The sequence below is a fragment of the Columba livia genome, chromosome 18 (genome assembly GCF_036013475.1).
Source record: "Columba livia isolate bColLiv1 breed racing homer chromosome 18, bColLiv1.pat.W.v2, whole genome shotgun sequence".
In the NCBI taxonomy this organism is placed as follows: domain Eukaryota; kingdom Metazoa; phylum Chordata; class Aves; order Columbiformes; family Columbidae; genus Columba; species Columba livia.
Genome location: NC_088619.1, coordinates 9,722,045 through 9,742,852, shown reverse-complemented (window position 1 = coordinate 9,742,852; position 20,808 = coordinate 9,722,045). Strand labels below are relative to the sequence as shown.

At 39.2% G+C, this 20,808-nt stretch overlaps 1 protein-coding gene across 3 annotated transcripts in view; it reads right to left on the bottom strand.

Moving 5' to 3' along the window:
• ANKFN1 (ankyrin repeat and fibronectin type III domain containing 1) overlaps positions 1-20,808 on the bottom strand; it is a 103,091-nt gene that overhangs the window by 54,559 nt on the left and 27,724 nt on the right. For all 3 annotated transcript variants that reach the window (XM_021288440.2, XM_065034908.1, XM_021288442.2), the window contains exon 2: positions 269-402. The gene's annotated coding sequence lies outside the window, so the exon portion shown is untranslated. The remainder of the gene's footprint in view (positions 1-268; positions 403-20,808) is intronic.

Genomic DNA, 20,808 nt, shown 5'->3' with positions numbered 1-20,808 from the left:
CCTAATATTCATGTCATTTTAAAATCATATTGCAGAGAGAGATAGATCACTGTCCATTGTATGTGGCACACATACAGTGCACTGTATAGACAGGTGCACTAACAGGACACAGCATAGCTGCAAAAGCATCAAATTCAGATTTCAGGAAAACACAACAGACAAGAAACCACTCAACACTGTACATGTACATAAATATGTTTATGGAACAATTCAATATTTGAAACTAATAATTAAGAATGTATGCATTAAAGAGTTAAATTAGACTTACCAACTTCGACTATCCAAGGCAAAATGTGCACAAGTTGCTGGTAATTGTCACTGTCTTCATTCACTGGATCACATTGGGTTTGCTGTCTCTGCTGGTTCAGCCTCTGGGCACAATGAATAAACCTCGTCCTTACACTGCATGAATGATCAGATATGAAAAAGCTTGTTACTGGCAATTACTAAAGTCCAAGATCACTGATAGGATCTCAGAGCAAAACAGTATTTAAAGCAAATAGTGTCGTATCACAGGTGAAACAGTTGGTGCCTTAACTCTATACTAGTTACCTGGGCAGCTATAAGAATGACTAATATATAAAGCTCTTGCCTCCGTAGCCAGAGATGCCATGACTTGTGTGTGCTTTTAGCTGCCCGTATCCCTTCAAACTGATCAGCAGCACAGTGTGCAAGTAGAAAAAATAATTACTGCCAGAGTAAACAAAACTGTGATTGTAATTAATTTGCCATGAAGTGTGAGCAAAAAGACATTAATGCAGACATCTTAAAACAGTTAATTTTATGCTAAATCAATACAAGGGGAAAAAAGAATCACAGTCCTACACTCAGTCTAGCAATGCATGTTGCATGTGATTTATTGTTTCTCCTTTCTTCAAGCAAGCTATCCCTACAGCTGTCTGCAATCATAGCAACAAAAGCAGCAACCACATCCATAGCTATGGGACGTCTGCAGGATCGTTTGAAAGCTCGCAGCCTGAGCAGGTTATGCCTAAAAAAATATTATTAAATGAATAAGAGAAACATATTTTATTGATGCTTGTGCTTCGGCTAAAATGGATCCTGTAATATCTGCATTAAGAGCTTCCAAAATAGTAGAACGGTGATATTTTAAAATACAATCTTTCTTACTATAGGGCAAAAAATGCAAATGCTGGATCCCACAGAACAGCACAGAGATGTTACAAAGTCAGAATATGGAATAACCATAACAGCCTCAGAATTCTAAAAATCGTGTAGGTGATGAACAAAGATAAACAACAATCTAGAAAATCATTATCCTTCCTGGACAATCCATTGGGTTAAACCAATGTAACCAGAACCTTCTGTATACCATCTGGCAATAAAAAAGATTAAGACACACCAATTCCTGGGTCTGTTGTAGTCAATGATCATTAGTATCTACAGAAAAGGAATTTGTGTTTGTTTTTCAAGGGATATCAGAGCTACAGTTACAATCTCCTCAAAATAAAAATCACCGGCTTTATTCAAACAAGATGCTCCATTTTTGGAAAATGTTGGAAACCTCCCAAAAGCCGGTGACCAGTCTGATCCGCCCACCCTTCAAAACTCAGTTAAGGATGCTGAACCTCATACCAAACAGTGTCCTTTTGCCAAAGCAGCTGAAATCTGGTCCTGAGACTGACATTTGGATGTCATGGGACTTGAACTTAATCTATACCTTTTAAATCAATCTGGATATGAACCAAACCATTTCTTGAGTGATTTTCTATGTATATGTGCTCATGCAAACATGCATATGTACATATTCCAAAGACATAACAAGACTCTCAAATGCAACTATCTGCAGGTTTTTCTGTAGCAGAGAAAGACAAAGGGCTATGACAATATGCTATGCCCAATATTCCTCCTCCCATATAGTGAAAATGGCAGGCTATACACAGATAGGATTCCCTCTTTGGTTGAGGCAGAAGGCCGCAGGGCAGCTGACCCAGGCTACGGCTCCATGCCAACAGGAGCGAGATTGGAAATCTTTCAAAACCCACCAAATACCTCTCTAACACTGAGACACTATCTGGGAAAATAAAAGCATGCTGAAAATCTGAAATGTCTAAATTAGTTAGAATTAAACGTAAGCATAAAAATTCCATTTTCAGCGCTGTGCTGAACAGGTTTGATTCTTGAGTCAAAATCTCCAATTTAAGATCTTTTTGGTCTGTATAGACCCCACCTATGGAACTCGCTTGTGAGGGAATCCTCGATTTCCAGCTGTTTTCAGGGGAAAAAATCTAGAGTGAGTTTGCTGAAATCAGTCTATTCTTAAAGATTTTCTAGTGATTTCTCACTGTGAGTCAATACTCCCCCTTCTCTCTTGCTTTCTCCCTTCAGCCTGGTGGAAATCAGACTTTTGACGGCTGCCATTTCAGTTTTGATAGTGCTTAGTACTTCTATTGCTACCCAAACATTATTTAGCACAATAGTAAAAGATTTCTTTTTCCTGAGCTAATTATATGCAAGACAATTAGCTTGTTTTATCAAGTAAACAGTCCTAATCTTCCTGTCATATGAATGTAAGTTCATTATTAAACTGTTCAAAAGCCAGAAAGCATAAAACAACACTCAGTAAGGTAAGAGAAGTAATCATAAATCTACCAAATGATAAAAACATGAAATTAATTACTAAAACTAATGAATGAATGTGTGTAAATAAGTGCTAGAGGCACCTGCATCAAGGTCTGTAAATGGAGCAGACTAAAAAACCTACAGAAAACAACTCCCCAGGTTTATGATAAATACATGCAAGCAAATCCATTAGTCTGACCTCATCCTGCAACCTGCATGCTCTGAGCCTTTGATGATTCCATTGGGTGGCTCAGAGATGTCAGCCACGTATTATTTCACTTGCCTATAGTTCATACTTATTAAACAGAATATTTTGTTTGCTGTACTTACACTACTTACTCAACCTATTGCAGCAGATTCTCATTCCATGTTTGATCACTCTACAAGTTTCCCAACTTGCAGTACCTGAGCTGATTCCACAAGCTGCTGTTATTGTTTCTGCTGCTAAAACTGCACAGTTTTATAAGGATGCACAGTTTTATAAGGATGCACATTTAGCAACACATTTCTTTTAAACTGGCCACCCAAGTTGGCTGACTGACACATTTACCAAAATGTTTACCCTGTATTGTTCTCGGCTTTATACAGCAGATATTATTAACAGTAGCCAAGCAGCACATTGGATTGGCCGTTAATTCCATTTAGTGAATTCTCTTTGTTTCTTCTGGACACCGGTGACATTTCTGGGATGAGGAAGATGGAGCTGACAAAGCTGTTGTGCAGATTTGGGGTAGCAGGGAACCACTCGCTCCCCTTCGTCCCGTCAATCAATAGGTGGCACTGCTCACCCAGCGCTGCACAAGCCACGCTCACAGCTCCACAAAGTCCAAGGCTGAATTGCAGATGGTATTTCAGTATTTCAGCTCGTCCTCCGTGTACAGAAACCAATCTTCCTGTGGTTCAGATCGCCTTGGATTTTAGCATGCACTGAGTTTGCGAAAAACACTCAGTAGACCAGTGATCTGGAAATTGGATGAGAACTTCGGAGCAAAGAAACTCACTCATATATTTGAAATTTGAAAACTTCATGTGGACCCTGACTTTACTTCCTAATGAGTCAATGGCAAAACTGTCACCATTGAAGCTGTATTTTAAACTGTTCACAATCCCCCTAAAGTGACAAATGCTGCTCAAACACCAGATCCAGTGTCCCGGACACTGTCACGGCCGGGGCTGAGCAATGTAGTGAGGTCGATTGGATGCCTGGGAATGGGATCTCCAGCCTCCCTCCCAGAGTGGCATGATCAGGTCAGCTCTGTCTGGCGTCTGTGTGCTTTCTCATTTTAGAAATACATGACTAAAAAGGTGGTTAAGGTGACTCTGATCCTTGAAACAAGATATTAAGGTGTTTTTTTAATACAGCCAAATGTACATGGTGGGAACATCAAAACCAAAAAACCCCAAAGAGGCTTATAAGTGTATCTTTGTCTCCACACTTCTTCTTTCTTGCAAACTTTTATACATATAAGCTACTGTAGTAAACTCTAGCTCTGGTTTTGGCAATTTCTGCCTCTCTGGCTCCTTGTTTACCTATCATCTTTCACACATACCCCTTTGCCAGTTTGTTAATTCTCTGTCCTATTCCCTGGTTTCTTGTGTTTCCTCAAGGACATTGATCTGAGTCTTACTGTTTCACTAGTTTCTTTAGCCAGTGTTCTTGATCCAAATCCATAGCAAATAACCTATTATCCACAGACACACAGAAGTATTCAGTATTTTCATAAAACAAGACAAATATTTCCCAGTTCATCAGTCATGGACGTGATCAAACTCAAGAAATTCTGAAATTGTGAGTGAAGAAAAAATAATTGTGTTTGGATTAAGTTTAGAAAATTTCCCAATGAAATAATTTTCCCGAGTGTTTGGAAACAGTTGAGACACCCGTGATGTAAGCGACTAAAAGAAACTGAGCTTGGCAGCCCCAGCCCCTCCAGGCTTCCTGCCTTAGACCTGGTTCTACAGGTCTCCCAGCCCAGGCTGGGTTTCTCCACAGCCGGCTGTGCTGCAGGGCTGAAGCCGGGGGACGTGGCAGGGAAACTAGAGCTGTTGATCAGAATTCTTTAGACAACGTGTTTTTCGTAGTTTGCTTTTGACAAAATGGCTTATTTTTTTGAGAATAATAATCCCTGGCTGCAGTGGAATAGAATCAGGGCTGGAGTGTCTGAGCTACAGGACACTTACTTAGTCATTTGGGATCATCTGGAGTACAAGTTAAGGTAAACAGAAATACCTTAGTGTAAGAAGTTCATCAGATCCTTGAAGCCATTCTGTTTGAAACAAGGAATCAAAGAGCACCCGCAGTTCACCCGTCATCCACACACATATCGAGAGGTGCTCACCAACACTGCTTGACTAAATAACTGTCCTATTGCAAAAACGCCGGCGAGCAGATGCTCTTTGCTAATGGTTCCTGCAATTGTTCTCCATATTAGGAACAAACCTAAACTTGTGCAAACGCATCCATCTTCAGAAAGCTTATAAAAGTACATACAGGGCATTAGACATATCTGAAGATATTGCGGTTCCTCAGAAACAAATTATGCAGCTGAACATCATCGAAATAATGAAGTTGTCAGCAACAACAGTGCAACTGTGTTGTTTTGTCAGTCTCCTGTTGATTATGCTATCTAGTCAGCCACTCCATATAGAGATAATTTATGCCGTGTATTGTTCGGCCATGACTAGTCCCAGCTGCACTGCATTTAGTCCAAGCTTCAGCAGAACATTTTACAAACAGAAATTAACAGGCTTTTCATAGCTGGCAATTTCTAGATTAGGAAAGAATAAAGAAAAAATAGGATTTACCAAAACTGAGCATGGAACAAAGCTCAATTAAACTATAGCTAGAAAGTGATGCTCTCCTCCCAGATCAGAACAATTTTTAGGGTTGTAACATGGTAATTAAAAAGACTGAAAGGAACTTATAAGTATATAGATAGGTGTCATTGCAACTTCTGTGTGATTACAGTAATTAGCAATGTACTTACTAATATAATGCCTATTTCTAAGGTGAATCTCCTTTTTCTTCAAAATTTGGTGCATAAAAGCATCTATTACAAAGCACTAAATAAGTGTCATTTTTCATACTGAGTAAAGAAATGACTTAGACAACAGAAGAACAACTTCCCACTAGTCTGTGAATCCCAAGCAGCGTTTACTTCACTAAACAGATATTCCTTAAAAATCAGCTTGTTTGCCCTGATAAAAGCAGAAATATCTTTAATGGCAAAGATTTCTCTTTAACAAATATTTTATAGTTATTAAAAACAAGAATACAGTATGATTTCAGAAAAACTTTGACACTGAGGACAAGGGGCAGGAGGAGAGGGACTATTTTCAAAGGCCAACATATACCTGAGGAAAATTTTTCCAGATCCTATTAGAGACAGGCTATTCTAGATCACAGCAATTAAAACCAAGAGCCTATTTGTCTGTATTATGAGAGAATGAAGCACAAGGAGATCTGTCTCACTAGACCAGCTTTTGTGAATAGCCCCCGGGGTCATGTCTGTAACAGAGACACATCACATTTCCTGGCTGTGATAGTTCTATCCAGGCTGGAATTCATACTGCAATTATTAGGTCTGATGTGACTCTTCACTTACATTTTAGTTAAAACGAAAATACCTGAGGGGTTCCAAACCAGTGTCTCACAGGAGCAATACAGAACCAGAAACCTAAACAGAACAGAAGTGATTGCATGAAGAAACTCCCCGCTTGCGAGTACCATTCTATTTCACATTGAGCTACAGGCACATTTAAACATCCATTTTTACTGAGCGTTTATGATAGCTTTCAAATCATGAAGATCCAAGGTTTACGACAGAGGAAATAAATGCACATGGACATAAAAGAGTTTCTGTTAAAGCCTCTTCATAATTTATGGAGACAAGAAAGTATGATGATGAATACTTTACAAGGGGTACTGAGGCACAGCAAAATCAGTGGCAAAACTCAAAATATGTGATTGTTCTTTTCCGAAGTCCAACATTTCAATAAAAGTAAAATTAAAATGCAGGGAATGCAACCAGATCTTTCCTGTGTAGAATATAGGAGATCTGTAACGTATTTTGCCAAAAATCATTACTTTTTTATTGTAGTAGAGGCTTTTAAAATACACGGCAGTTAGAACAGCAGTTCACAAAAATATCCTCTCATCACTTTCCTTAAGCCCTAAAACTGATGAGTCTGTTTCAATGGGTTATGCCAGCCCCCCGGGTAAGCAATAAACATTATTACTAGTCCTCGCTCTGTTGCCATGAGTCCCATCTCCATCACCACAAATGAGAACAGAACAGAAAGTGATCATTGCTTGCTGACGAGCACATACTTTTTGGATGGATTTAGTTCACGGCTTCTCTTTCAATCCCTCCATCCTCCTCATGTCCAAGATAACACGTCAATCGACACCAAAGGTGAGAAATGGATGTGAAATAAATTCCTACTTTTCATGGCAGGTTGCAGCAAGCATTACTTTTCCAGCAGGTCAAAGAGGATCTGATTCAGACCATGAGATTCTTGGTTTTATTTCCTACATTCAAATTCTGACTTAGCAAGGACTTGGCACGCAGCCTTCAAGCCACTTATTGCTTTCAGGACTTAAAAAAACCAGTCCCTCTTCATGAGGGATTGTGGTATAGCCAAATCCTGGTATGTCTCTGAACTTCCATTTTGTTGACAGGCCATACTTTACTCATCCTTAAATCAGAGAGAACAGTCCTGGTTAATCTTGGGGCAAAAGGAGCTTCCAACACACGACAGCACTGCAGCAAGTGCCCGGATCCATGCGAGTGGTACCACCAGCATCACCAGCTCCAAGTCAAGCTCTGAGCTGGCTCAGTCCAGCTGGGCCAGGTTTCACTGGACCTTTAGTTCTCCAACTCATCCTAAAACACTTGTTAGTCCTAAAGTACAGAGACACCGGCTGGGAAAGCCTGTGTGATACCAACCTCACATACCTGACAGGTTTGCTATATCCAGAACATTTTGTCACCGACATGTTCACTTATGTTTCAGTTACATGCAACAAATGGAAAAGAATATTAGAAACTAACTTCAAAAAGTGTGAAAAAATGAATGCCCAAGAGTGTATTATAAATAACTACTACATATATTTTTATAAATGAAGTGCTTAGAAAGTGTTTGTCCATCACCACCCAGATATTAACGTTCTTTTGAGTTGTCACAGGAGACATATGGGGAGAATAATTTGCTGTTGTGTTAAAAGATTGAATATTGATTTGAAAACAAGGACTCGTGGTCCAGTGAAACAACATTCTCTGCAGCTAGAAGTGCTAATCTGGCTTCATCTGAATTGAGTTAATAAATATTTGCAAAACCAGGCAGCTTAGGTGGCTTAATTAAGAAAACACTTGCTTTTCACCTTCAGGAATTCATTTCCTCCAGGGTCAGAGTTTGGTGGTCTTACAGCTATCGCACAAACTTGCACACAGTTTGCAATGATTAATGATCTCTGCTCAGAAAATTTTTTCTTATAGCACCTCATAATTTAACTGAATTCACACAATGTGAAAACTCTGAGTACCTTTTCTCTGCCCTTTTTTTTGTAATTTTTTCTGATCGGTAAATAATATGCTTTAGATGGTATTCTGCACTGTTTCACTCCAGGCAGATCACAGTTGTTGGATGGTTAGGGTTGGAAGAGACCTTAAAGATGATGCAGTTCCAACCTCCTGCCATGGGCACCTTCCCCTAGAGCAGGTTGCTCAAAGCAATCTGAATATGGACACATCACTGTGTCCCAGGTACGTCACGATTTCCTTTCCTCAGCTTCTGATATATTAAATATACAGCTGGTAGGTAATTGAGAAGCTTAAATCACCAATATTTGTCAAATATTTAGAGATTCTCAGATGGACAACATTTTATTAGATGCAGTGCTGCATGAGAAAATAACATGCTCTAATACTCTGGAAGCATCTGATCTTTTCTATTGCCTACACTTCAGAATAAAACTATGTATTTTGGTTTATAATTAGTGGCCTCAGTTAAAAAGAACTTGAGAATTACCCACTATCAGTAAGAAGGATGAATTTGCTGCCTTCTCTAAAAAAAACCCAAAGCAACCAAACAAAAAGCCATAAAATAAAACTGTACTGAAAACAGAAGGTCAAATGGATTATTCCAGCTGCACTTTGTAAGCAGTAGTGTTAAACGTGAATCATATTAGATTCCTTCTTAGACTTGCTGGTGCAGATGGCTCTGTTCCCTACTGTTCAGCATAAATAAGGTGAATATTCTTGGGAAAAATATTGAACTACAGAAGGGGAGAAAACCAATCCAAACAACACAACAAGCTGCTAAGAACTACTTCAACCTTGAATCACAGGTAAAGGGCAACCATGAAAACAACACGTACAAATTCCGTTCCATAAATTAAAAAAAGGAGCATTCGATGACGCAGTAATCCTTTTACAATATTCTAGCAGAAGGCTCGGGTACACCTTGACACTGACTGCGGTACAGAAATGTATGTTTTGTACTGGAATTACCATTTTAAGTACCAATACTTGGAATTTCAATGGATTGCAGACAGACGGGACAGAGGGTAGGGATAGCAATTTGGGCAATGGTTACTCAGTGTACCTGTGGCAGAGCTAGAACTGGACATTAATCTTGCTCCTATGCCTGTTCACACCTCAGCATACAGCTTAACAGAAATGCTGGAATTCTGCTGAACTGTATTTCCAAGTGAACAATAAAAGTAGATAACTTCTCGGAGATAACTCATGAACTTTTTGTTTCCTTGGAAAGCAATGTAGAAAGCAACTGATCTTTAAATCACAGAATCGACTGGGTTGGAAAAGACCTCAGAGATCATCCAGTCCAACCCTTGGTCCAACTCTAGTCCGTTTACTAGATCATGGCACTAAGTGCCATGTCCAATCTCAGTTTAAAAACCTCTAGGGACAGCGAGTCCAGCACCTCCCTGGGCAGCCATTCCAATGCCTGACCACTCTCTCTGTAAAGAATTGCTTTCTAATATCCAGCCTAAATTTCCCCTGGTAGAGTTTAAGCCCATGCCCCCTTGTCCTATTGCTGACTGCCTGGGAGAAGAGACCAATCCCCACCTGGCTATAACTTCCCTTCAGGTAGTTCTAGAGAGTGCTGAGCTCACCTCTAAGCCTCCTCTTCTCTAGACTAAACAACCCCAGCTCCCTCAGCCTCTCCTCATAGGTCTTATGTTCAAGTCCCTTCACCAGTCGTGTTGCTCTTCTCTGGACCCGCTCCAGCACTTCAATGTCTTTCCTGAACTGAGGGGCCATACATTCTGTTCAGGTGAAGAAATTACTGTACTGAAAAATGGCATATCAATATGTGTCCCTCTAATAAAAAGCAACTAAGAGAGTTAATATATATTAAAAATAAAAAATAGATACACACAATGAGCTTTTTAGACATGATTCAAGAGCAGCTGCAGTTCCTCAAATATAACCACCAGGTAAATGATTTTTCTGTACATAGTACTTTTGAGAACACTGCTTGCAAATGATTTCTAAATTAAAAGAAAGGCAAAACTCACTTCAGCGTTTGCTTCAAATTACACAACCAACTAATTATCAAGTAGTGTCTTTCAATACAGAATAATTAATACAACTGAATTGCATACACAGATGGGTGAGAAAATGAAGCTTATGAGTGAAATATGCAAGTCAGTCAAGTCTGAAAGTAGTTCAACGGAATTTTATTCCATGAGTTCTATTCAAAGAGATATTAACTCATTTTCACCTCTGTCTCTAAGATAAGGCAGCACACTGAGATACAATTTCACCTATTTCCAATAACACCGAATTTTACACTATTATTAGTCCATGAACAAATGGAAAAGGAAAGAAAGAAAATCACCTTTCTTTACAAGTGACAGGTCACGATTAAAAAAGGTCCAAAAGTGGCATTTGCGTTATCTGTGCTTTTCTGAAAAGAATACTATGTTAAGAATGAATGATGCAAAACAGATCTTCAAAAAACCTCAACAAATTACGAATGAAGACAACGAATCATGGATCAGAAATTACCATCCAAACCCACCAAGACCAATACGAACTGCAACAGGATTTGAGCCAATCAGTTGCTTCAAGAGTCCGTTTTGGTTGGATTAATTCTATTGCTGGACAGCACAGAAAATGTGCAAGGCTTTTCTTAGCTACGCATTGGACATTCTGTGACTTGTTCCTATTACCCATAACTCACCTGCCTGTTTTCTTTTATCAGTGTTTTTTATGGAATCTGAAACCCAAGCTGAAAGCTTCTTTAATTTCCACGGATCTCATAGTAGCAACAATAAGCAGCTGTCAGGGAATCAAAATGTGCAGCATCCACCTATTATAGTGAAACTAAAAAAGCAAAAAATGTAACTTCAGTGATAGAATAATCCCTTATTTTATGAGTAGCTATACTCATAGATAAAGAATTCTCACCAGTTTAAACTGATACAATTTCAGTCAGCAGAAGAAAGTGAGACGCTATTTTTGTAAATCATTTTGAAAGTCCCAACTGATGCGTATCTGAATCAGCCAATGTGAAAACTTTAAAAGAAGAAATGGTCCAGGAGGAGTTAACACTTATCTTTATAGAATGGATTTGTGACAGGTTCTGGGAAAGGGAAACATACGTGGGATTAAGAGCAACTTTTAATTATGGTTCGTCAATTAGTAGTTTGTAAACAGCTGAAAAAATAGGACACCCTCCCCATTAGGTACGTTCTGCAACAGAAAGATAGACAGAGGAATTGGCTTTTCCCGAAGCTAAATGAAGCACAATTACACAGACTTTATGTAACAAGGAAAACAACTCTAAATTGTTGGATCTGGCCAGTATAAACAAACAACATAGGATTTCTGCTAGACTATGTAAATATGTATCTCAAGCATTTTGTCTTCTGGAAAACCTCCAAAATCTCAGTCATTTGGCTGAAGTATTGTATGGGAATATAAATAATACTAGCTTTTTTCAGAGACGGGCAAAGAGTTTTCTAGTATCTTTTGTGTAATAGAAAGATGTTATAAAATAAGAAATCGGTGCAACCTCCAACTTGCAGTTTTCTGTCGCAATTTAACAACTGTTTACTACAGCCTAAGGATACTCCAGTTATTACCTCTGTACTGCCTGGCTATAAGGTCTTATAATAGAAGACTCTTTAAAAGTTGCATTAGCAAATATTTAGATAACTCTTAGATTGTTTCACTCTTAGAAAATCAGGATGCTGGTTTTCACAGAATCACAGAATTGACTGGGTTGGAAAAGACCTCAGAGATCATCAAGTCCAACCCTTGGTCCAACTCTAGTCCGTTTACTAGATCATGGCACTAAGTGCCATGTCCAATCTCAGTTTAAAAACCTCTAGGGACGGCGAGTCCACCACCTCCCTGGGCAGCCATTCCAATGCCTGACCACTCTCTCTGTAAAGAATTTCTTTCTAATATCCAGCCTAAATTTCCCCTGGTAGAGTTTAAGCCCATGCCCCCTTGTCCTATTGCTGACTGCCTGGGAGAAGAGACCAATCCCCACCTGGCTATAACTTCCCTTCAGGTAGTTCTAGAGAGTGATGAGGTCACCTGTAAGCCTCCTCTTCTCTAGACTAAACAACCTGCTTTTCTCACTGCTTTGATGGTCACCTTCAAGACAATAATCCTGTGAAATACACAGCTTCAGAGAGGGATTGGAGATAAAAGGAAGAGGTACCAAAGCAGTTTATTTATGCTTTAGATTGAAAGATCAGCAGTGTGGTGCCTTCAGCAAACAGTCTCACTATCTGCAACTCATGTAAACTACTGCTCAGAAAAACAGAGCTGACTGCTGCCCAGAAAAATATTGTACTGTCAATGTGCAACAATCTAGTTAAAGCCAAACAATTTAACGATAACTTCTTATACCCAGAAATTCACTGCTGTGATGAAATTGCTTTGTTGTATTTGGAATGATAACAAAGCATTTTTAGAAATGACAAGGAACTATCAAAAAGTCTTCTTTCACACTAGCACTCCGCTAGAGAAACAGTGATTTGAAGGACTAGTAAAATAGTGCTGTGGAGTGACAGCTCTGATCGAACTGCAAAGCACTAGTTAATATCTCATTGACTTTGCTACTGCAGGAATAAATCCTTGCTGATCGGCGTCTAGATTAAAAAAAAAATAATTACTTATTACTTTATGTCATAGCCAAACCATAGCATACATAGCATAGTGGTTCCATAAGCATTGGCACATACCCCTTCCCTCACAACAGAAAAGAAAAATCGCTTTCTTACATCCATTCATCACCCTTTAAATGAATAGGGAAAAGATATTAGTCTGATTAATGTAAAAGCCAAATTCATGATAAAATATACAGAAGTTATAATCAGAAAGATGATACACATTAATGGTGTCCTCAAGTAACACTCTGTAAATCTTCCTGAATGACTGTGTGACAAATCACTACTTCAAAGATTAAGCAACTGAACATATTTTTGCACCAATTTACATAAGAAAAACAAAGATTTTAAATTAAGATTTCTACAGAGGAGCCTAAAGGCTCCATAAATTATTGTAAAATTTAGGGAGGCAAATGCCATTTGAGCAGCTAGATGAGTAGGTGTTATAATTGGTGAGGCCTATGTTCTCACTGAGCTCTGCGCCTGTATAAATCTGGATTCAACCCAAAGAATTTGGGAAGATTTCACATACAGAGACAATCATATATTTACATATTCATGAAAATGTTGGTAAGATTTAGCTTCCACCATGTGAATTTATACACAAAATGTGGGAGAGGAAGGCCAAGAGCAAATGTTTTGGGTTCAATGCTGCAAAATAGCAAGCACATGCTTCACTTTATGCACAAGCCGAGCTGCTGTGGGAGCAGAGAGCACAGACCCGGCCGTCCCTTGGGTGTCACAGGGCTGGGGACGATGGAACCAGCCCCTCTGGGAGCTGTGACCCTGCCCTTCACTGGTGCAGCGAGGGCGGCACGGTCGTTTCTAGAGCTAAGAGGCAGGGACGAGAAAAGGCAAAAAGGTGGTAGAAAGGATTTCTTCAGATTTTCCCATTTCTGAAGGATATGAGGGGAGTTCCCTCAGGAGGGATGAAAAAAGGCCAGACAGAAGATTAAGGCGGTCCTTTCACAAACTGCAAGATGAGTGGCAAATGCCCTCATTAAATACTTGCGCTACTTCTTAATGTAGACAAACATTGTTTAAGCTGCCCTGTGTGCAATGGTAAGCCAAAAAAGAGTGAAGGGATTTACACATACTGAGGCTAACTGATTTCTAAGGCTAAATTATACCAAAGCCGCTACACAGGCATTAGACATCAGGTTCCTTCACCATGGCTGCTTTACTAGTGATTGTAGGAAGAAACCGTTCTTCAACAAGTTCCCCAGCGAAAGAGACGTTTTAGCCTTTTCTTTACGATTACTCTTGTTTTGCCCACCCACTTCCAACCTCAACTATAATAAGGTTATTTGATTGAGAAAAACTGCTAAGAGGTTACAAGCAGTATCTCGGAAAGCTTTTCTGTGAGACAACATGCAATTGTTTAAAACATGTGGAGCAGTTCTGACAGATGAGACTGACTACAGTGTTGCACTTAGATCACTTACCTTGTAAGAAGGAAGCTCAGTCCCTCTTCTCCATATCAGTGTGCAGCCCATGAGCTTTTAATTACTTAATCTCCCTCTTTCAGAGCAGATATGCAAATATGGATTGGAAGATCACAAATTCAACGTGCTATGGTCAAAGCTTCCAGTTCTCACATCCCTTAGTCAGAAATTCAGCCCTGAGCTTTAGAAAATTACTCAAGTGTTGATGTCATTCAGTTTCAAGAAAAGCTCCAATTTTTATGAATTTTCCAGTGAAAACAGTACTGTAAGAATACCTAATTAGCTTCTATTTAGTGTTTCGTGAATGTACCATAATGATCACCCTCTGTTTTGTGTATAAAACCAGCTGAAAGAGTTTCAATATATGAAAAGCAGAAGCTTGGAACATTCTGCAACGTGCATAGAGTTGGAAACATGGAAAGGAACAAAAAGCTGAAATCTTTTCGCTATTAAGGTGTGAGTAACAAAGACAAACATAAGCTACGTAGTGAGCAACAAGCATAAAGCTTTCATCTCTCTTCACGGGAAATCTTATGGAAGGTGAATAAATTCAGAGGGACCATTGTAGGAACCCATGCCATGCCATTTGACAAGTCTTTCTTTTATCCCAATAACTGACAAAATATATTCATTTACAGCAGATTTCTTTTTTCCTGTATACCTACAGCTAACAGCAATTTTTAAAGCCACTCAGTTCTTTAACTACCAGGCTCAGCAAGGAAAGTTGCCTTTTCAAAAATAAAATAGATAAAAATTAGTAAAATTTAGCACCTTCCTCATTCCTTCTTCCCCAATAGTCTTAACTTCTGAGTGGTCATTCTCCTCTTCAGGTCCTTCCCTAAGCTCTCTCATCAGGATTTCAAAGTTAGATGATCAAATGTGCAAAGAGGCACCTAATTTCTCACAGGCACTTCTGAAAGCTCCAGGCTGGCTCTACAGTGAACAATTTTCTTTCCCTTCCCCTGCCCCCACCCTTTTTCTGTCCTTTGATCTTTAGAAAGCACAAATGCCATTATAGCGAATAAAGTCGTAGCCCGCAGAGTCAATCCTGCGCTATTTACCTCTCTCCTCCCTGCCCCCTTCACCACCGAGGCTCCAGCACCAGCGAGTCGCTCCAGCGGGGCTGAGATGCAGCCGCAGGTATCGCCAGCGCGGTGACAAATGGGGATGTGTGTCAGGGGAGACTGTTCAAACAAACAGTTGGATGCTTGGGAACACAGACAGAAGACCTAAGATCTTGGGGGCTTTTTTCCTCCTTTTTCTTTCCCTCTCTGTCTTCAAAACAGAAGATTAAGTTTGCTGTGAACATGAGCTGATGAAAAGAATTCAAATAGTGCTTTGAATAGTGCCACTGGGAGCGTCACAGGAGAATTACAAATTGCTGCTGGAGACACCGGTCTCCCTTTACAGAAAGTTAACATAAAAGTACACATATCTTCTTTCTATAAGGTACTAACTTGTAAATTAACCTTTAATGGAGTATAAATGATGTCCTGAAAGAACTGCTTATGCAGCTATATTTATGATCTAGAAAATTGCAAATATTTACAAGATTATAGGTGTTAATGGTCTGTCAAAAATGTTTGTATATTGTACATACATTAAACCTCAGTTTAAGACCACCCTGCCATAAAGACCACCCCATTTCTTGTCCCATATAGAATTTCACTTTGATTCCGTATATGCCATTCCTTGTAACGAGGGTCGGCCCCAGCAAACACCCAAACCACTCTAGACAAGGAACTTCTCCATAGGACCCACTTATTTTACTCGCTGTTCCCAGATCCTCCACACAGCTCCATACAGCCAGCATTCCCATTGTTATTCACCTTTAGTAAGAGATCTGAAGAACATTCCAAGTTGTTCCACTGCTCACAACACGTTCCAGCAGTGAAGTGGAGCTGGAGGGGGAACCAGGTACAAAACCAGCAGAATTGAACAGTATTTCACTGCATCACGAGCAACAACTCCACCTTCTACCATCCCTGGCTCAGTTTCCCCGCTCCGGTATAACCCAGTCACACTTTCTAATGAAGCATCTTTAGCATCACTTTATCCTCCTCTAAGGAGCATATTTGCTGTTCAAACACAGGTAATCAGTAAGGAAAACAGATAAAGCAAATCCCGTTGCCTGGCCTTTCTTCAGAGCACTGTTTCCAAGGGTTCTGCTGGTGCCTCCCCAGCAGGTGGACCTGACCTGGCCTTTCATCCACCCGGTGGGGACAGACCCCAAACTGACCCAGTGCTACCACCACAACCCCCAGCTGCTCCTTGTTCTTTCATCTCACCACCTGGGTGCAGCTAATTAATCCCACGTGGGGCTGAACGCCCAATCCTCACCACAATGTTCTCTCTCTGCGCCTCAGTCAAATTCAAACTTTTCATTTGCTGCATTCAGGTCTCAGGTGTGAGCTTTCATTTTGCACTAAGCTTATTATTCACACAGTCATTTTCCTTACAACAAATTTTAATTCAGGTTTTCTACCAGTGCTACGGTGAAATAAAAAGAAAACATCTCCTCTTTGAGTTAACAGCAAGTTCTATACTTGTCTCTGATTTAATTTTTCTTTGGTAAATGATTATTAACAGATCTTCTCCAGACAGAAGCAATAGTGACAACGATTAAATAGAAGCTACTGAATGGATTTTCTATTCAAAGTGAGAGACAAACTTGTCCTCTGATCTATTACAGTTTGTCTTCTGGGCAACCAAGTAACTTTTTGTGTCAGAAATTTGACTCAGACTTCTGAATTGAATTTCTTTTTCTGCAAACGTTGTCAAACAAAAGCAATTGGGATTTGTCAGGTATGATCGCGACATTTCAGAAAGGTCAAAGTTCCAATTTTGAAAAGGGAAAAATGTTTTTGGGAAATGTGCATAACTGAAACCAGTTTCTTACTCCAAAGATGTTACATTTTTAAATACCTGCTTTAGAAACATCAGTGTATTCACGCATAAACACAGCTGGGGCAAAAGAAATATTTTAGGAACAAATAGTTGGGCCTCTGCCCGGGTTTTATTACGACAGATTATTTTCTTTTGTAATTTATCATTTGCTGTACATTACCTTGCTCAATGACTGAAAAAAAGGTTCTTCTTTAAGGATAAAACAGTCAAAGGAAAACTTGAAAAGGCTCTGTCCCCACTGACCTCATGCACATTTTTATTGATATCAAATTGCTCATATTTTTTTGCCTTGCCATTTTCATTTTTATACCTGCTGGGTCAGATCTTCAAATGATGTAAACTGGCATGGACCTAATGGTTTCAATGAAACTATCAGAGCGGAGGATCTGGCATTAATTATTGGGGATTTTCTGTTATCCAGCAAGATAATGGAAAAGCAGTTCCTTGCTAAAGTTGAAACAGAACTATCTGTACACTAACTACGGAGATATGTCCTCAGTGATCTGCTATTAGGAAAACATTCACTTCTGAGATTTTACATAGATCTTCAAATTATCTAATTATTTTTATGTCATAACCCGTGTCAAGAAAAATAAAAGTTAAGTTTCTTGCAAGATATGAAACATTTAATTTTCTCAAAAGTATAGAATTTGCTTGGATAGCTCAATGAAATTATGCCATTGCAATTTCAGTGTTGTTTGACATAGAATGAACTGGCTCATATCAGTTTGGCTGTTACTATGTGGCACAGCAAACAGCAGAACTTATATATAATTTTCAGTTTTCAAGGATCGTATTTGACCTATTTTTTTGGCTGGCACAACCAGATCCTTTACCAGATTCAAAATCTCTCTGACCAGATACCTGGGATACCTCTTAATTTTCTCTGATCATCTGAACTAGACATTTCCAGCCATATAATCAAGCTTCTCGCTGTCAATACTCATACTGGAAGAGTGTTTTCCTCCAGCAGATGGAAACATCCTGATTGACCGTATGCAAACATATGTGTTCACGCCTAGTTTATATTATTTTTATTTTTTTCCCAGTTTTTTTTATTTGGAAGTGTATATCCAACTTTGCTGTATTTCCTCTTAATACTTTTACAGAGAGTGATTGTGAAACTTGAATCAATTAGTTGATTCCAACAGTGGTTAAACGTCTTTGTGGATCACAGGCTTCATGTTCCTGCATTGAACTTTTTCCTGTGTAAAAGAAGAATAAGCAATCCTTCCTTTCCTCTCCTCTATACGTTCGTGTTCAGACTGTAAATTCTTCAGGACAAGAATTCTGTTAATAAATGTTGGTTTCGTGCCTACTACAATGGGTATGTGCTCACAGTGGGGTACTACTATGCTACAAAAACAAAAAGAAGTAAGTATTACTGACAGTAAAAATACAGCTCGTTGACTAAAGGTGTATGAAAAGAATTTTGGCCTGTAGGACATCAAAGTTCTTAAAAATTCATATGTCAAGTATTGCCATCTGAACTAAATTAGTTTTGTAGAACTAAGATTTCATGGCAAATAAAAATAGTATATCATCTTAATAAAAGCATCATGTGCAAAGGGAAAATAAAAGCAAGAAAGATATAATTTTATAGTACTTGTGCAGTTCTTCTTACTCTGAACTGAAATTCAAAACTACCAAAAGAAGCAGCCGTCAACAGCCACATAATCAATCTGCTGCAAAGCTGGTGCTGGTCTTCAACTTATTTGATACAAAGGACAGTGGAAACAATAGGAAAGTTTGCAGGAGTGTAGTAAATAACTCTAATGCTTTGAATTGCAAAGGGTAAGCAGCCTACCAAAAGTATTTATCAAAGTCATATTGGGGGGAATGAACATCACCAAAACGAACAGTGCAAGCCAGATGCTTGGAGATTAAATGGGGTCAAAAATGCAACCCTAATTTTCATAACATCCTCATAAAAGTTCACTGGAAACTGCTTTCTGGACCTGTCATGGAAGAGATTTTTTGAAAGTTAAAGGGGAGTTGCAGAGTGAGATTCTACTGAATAAGGTCACAATTACAGAGAAAGGGAAAAATAACTTATTCATTAAATAAAACTAAGACCATAAAAATCAATACAGAACAATGGCTAAAAGCTGACAGTTACGTCTAGACCTGTGAGATCAAATTTACATCTTTCAATTTGCACTTGTGTCGAAGGTTCAGATCCGAGTCAGATCTTTAACCCCCTCAATGTAAGGAACAGAATGATGCCCTTTAGCTGCCATTCAACAATCCATCTGACATTTTCACTTCCCGCTATCAGTTCCCATGCCAGCAGCATGAGGACAATGCCCAAAGCAATGACAGGCATTTAATTTTCAGGCTTTGATATTGCAAAACAATGCATCAAAGAGAAATAGAAACTTAACAAATTGCCTAACAATTTTCTTTTAGGCTCTTCCTTTTCATTTCTAACATACCAATTTACCTCCTGCTGACTTGCAAAAGAAACACAGTGTAATTAATTTGCTTTAGTGGACAGTGAAGGAATACAGAATGCAAATATGAGCACCATATTTTGGCTGACAGTTTAAGTCGTAATTATTATCTGCCAACAATCTGCACAAACGTGTAATTTCTAATGCAAACGAATTCTTGGAAGAGCAGACAATGAAGATTTAAACAAGTAAAAACCAGCCACATCTGAACCAACTGACCATACTCTTGTTGTAAACAGAAAATTTAATAAGTGATATGTTGATAGGATACGTGGTGCAAATAAACCATGCATAGGAGTGGCTACACAATGCAATTTATTTCCATTAATGATTCAGATAATCTACCATACTTATAAAGATCATCTTTCTTCTATGGAAATTCAGGAACAAATTTTCTTCTTCATTTCAGAGGAAAAGTAATTTTAAAATGAAACTGCAACTGAAGCACAAGTTGCAAGTTGCAACTCCCTCCTCAATACTCAAAGCCACTAACGCTGTAGAGCATGGTTACATTTTGTGTTCCTATAGCCTATGAATGCCTGTACTCAAGGCTGCCCTATACAAATACGATGTGTGCATTGCATACCTGGTAAATCTAACACTTCTGTGAACTGTTAGAGCTACTGCACACGCGCTGCAGAGACTGTTCAGGATCAGATTGCCCAGGCTGATGAGATAGGTTGGATTAATACTCATGCTTGAAGTTACTCTATGGTACTTGCACATGAAGGCTGGAGTACCAGAAGCACTTTCTCTGACAGCAGATCGACTGGGGGTTTTCCTGCCCTCTCTCATGTCTAGTTCCATCTATACAGTAACGACTCAGTGTCCTGTGTTCTGCCATAGCAACTGTTTCAGCTAAACAGAAGACTTAGCCTTCTGGGTTCCTAGCATAAGTCCAGACTGAAATACTTACACATGTGCTGTGCAACACCTGTGCAGCCAGCTCAACACCTTGAAAACGTCACGACTGACCTACTGTACAGGGTATAGTTGTTGTGTACACGAGGAAAAGAGCAAAAGTTCTGCATGTGCAGGGAAAAAAAATATACAGAGCTTGTGGAGCAGGTCAGATGCTTCCTGAAAGTCTTGACTTACAGAGTGAAGCCTGAATTGAAAGCACGTGTCGTGGGGCAGGTCGGCCCAAAATTTCCAGAAAGTGTCAGGTCCACTGCAGGCAGACAGCGACTGTGTAGGGTATGTGCACTTCAACATTTACGGAAAGAACCAGCTTACTACAACTGCTGTATGGGACATGGTCACTGAT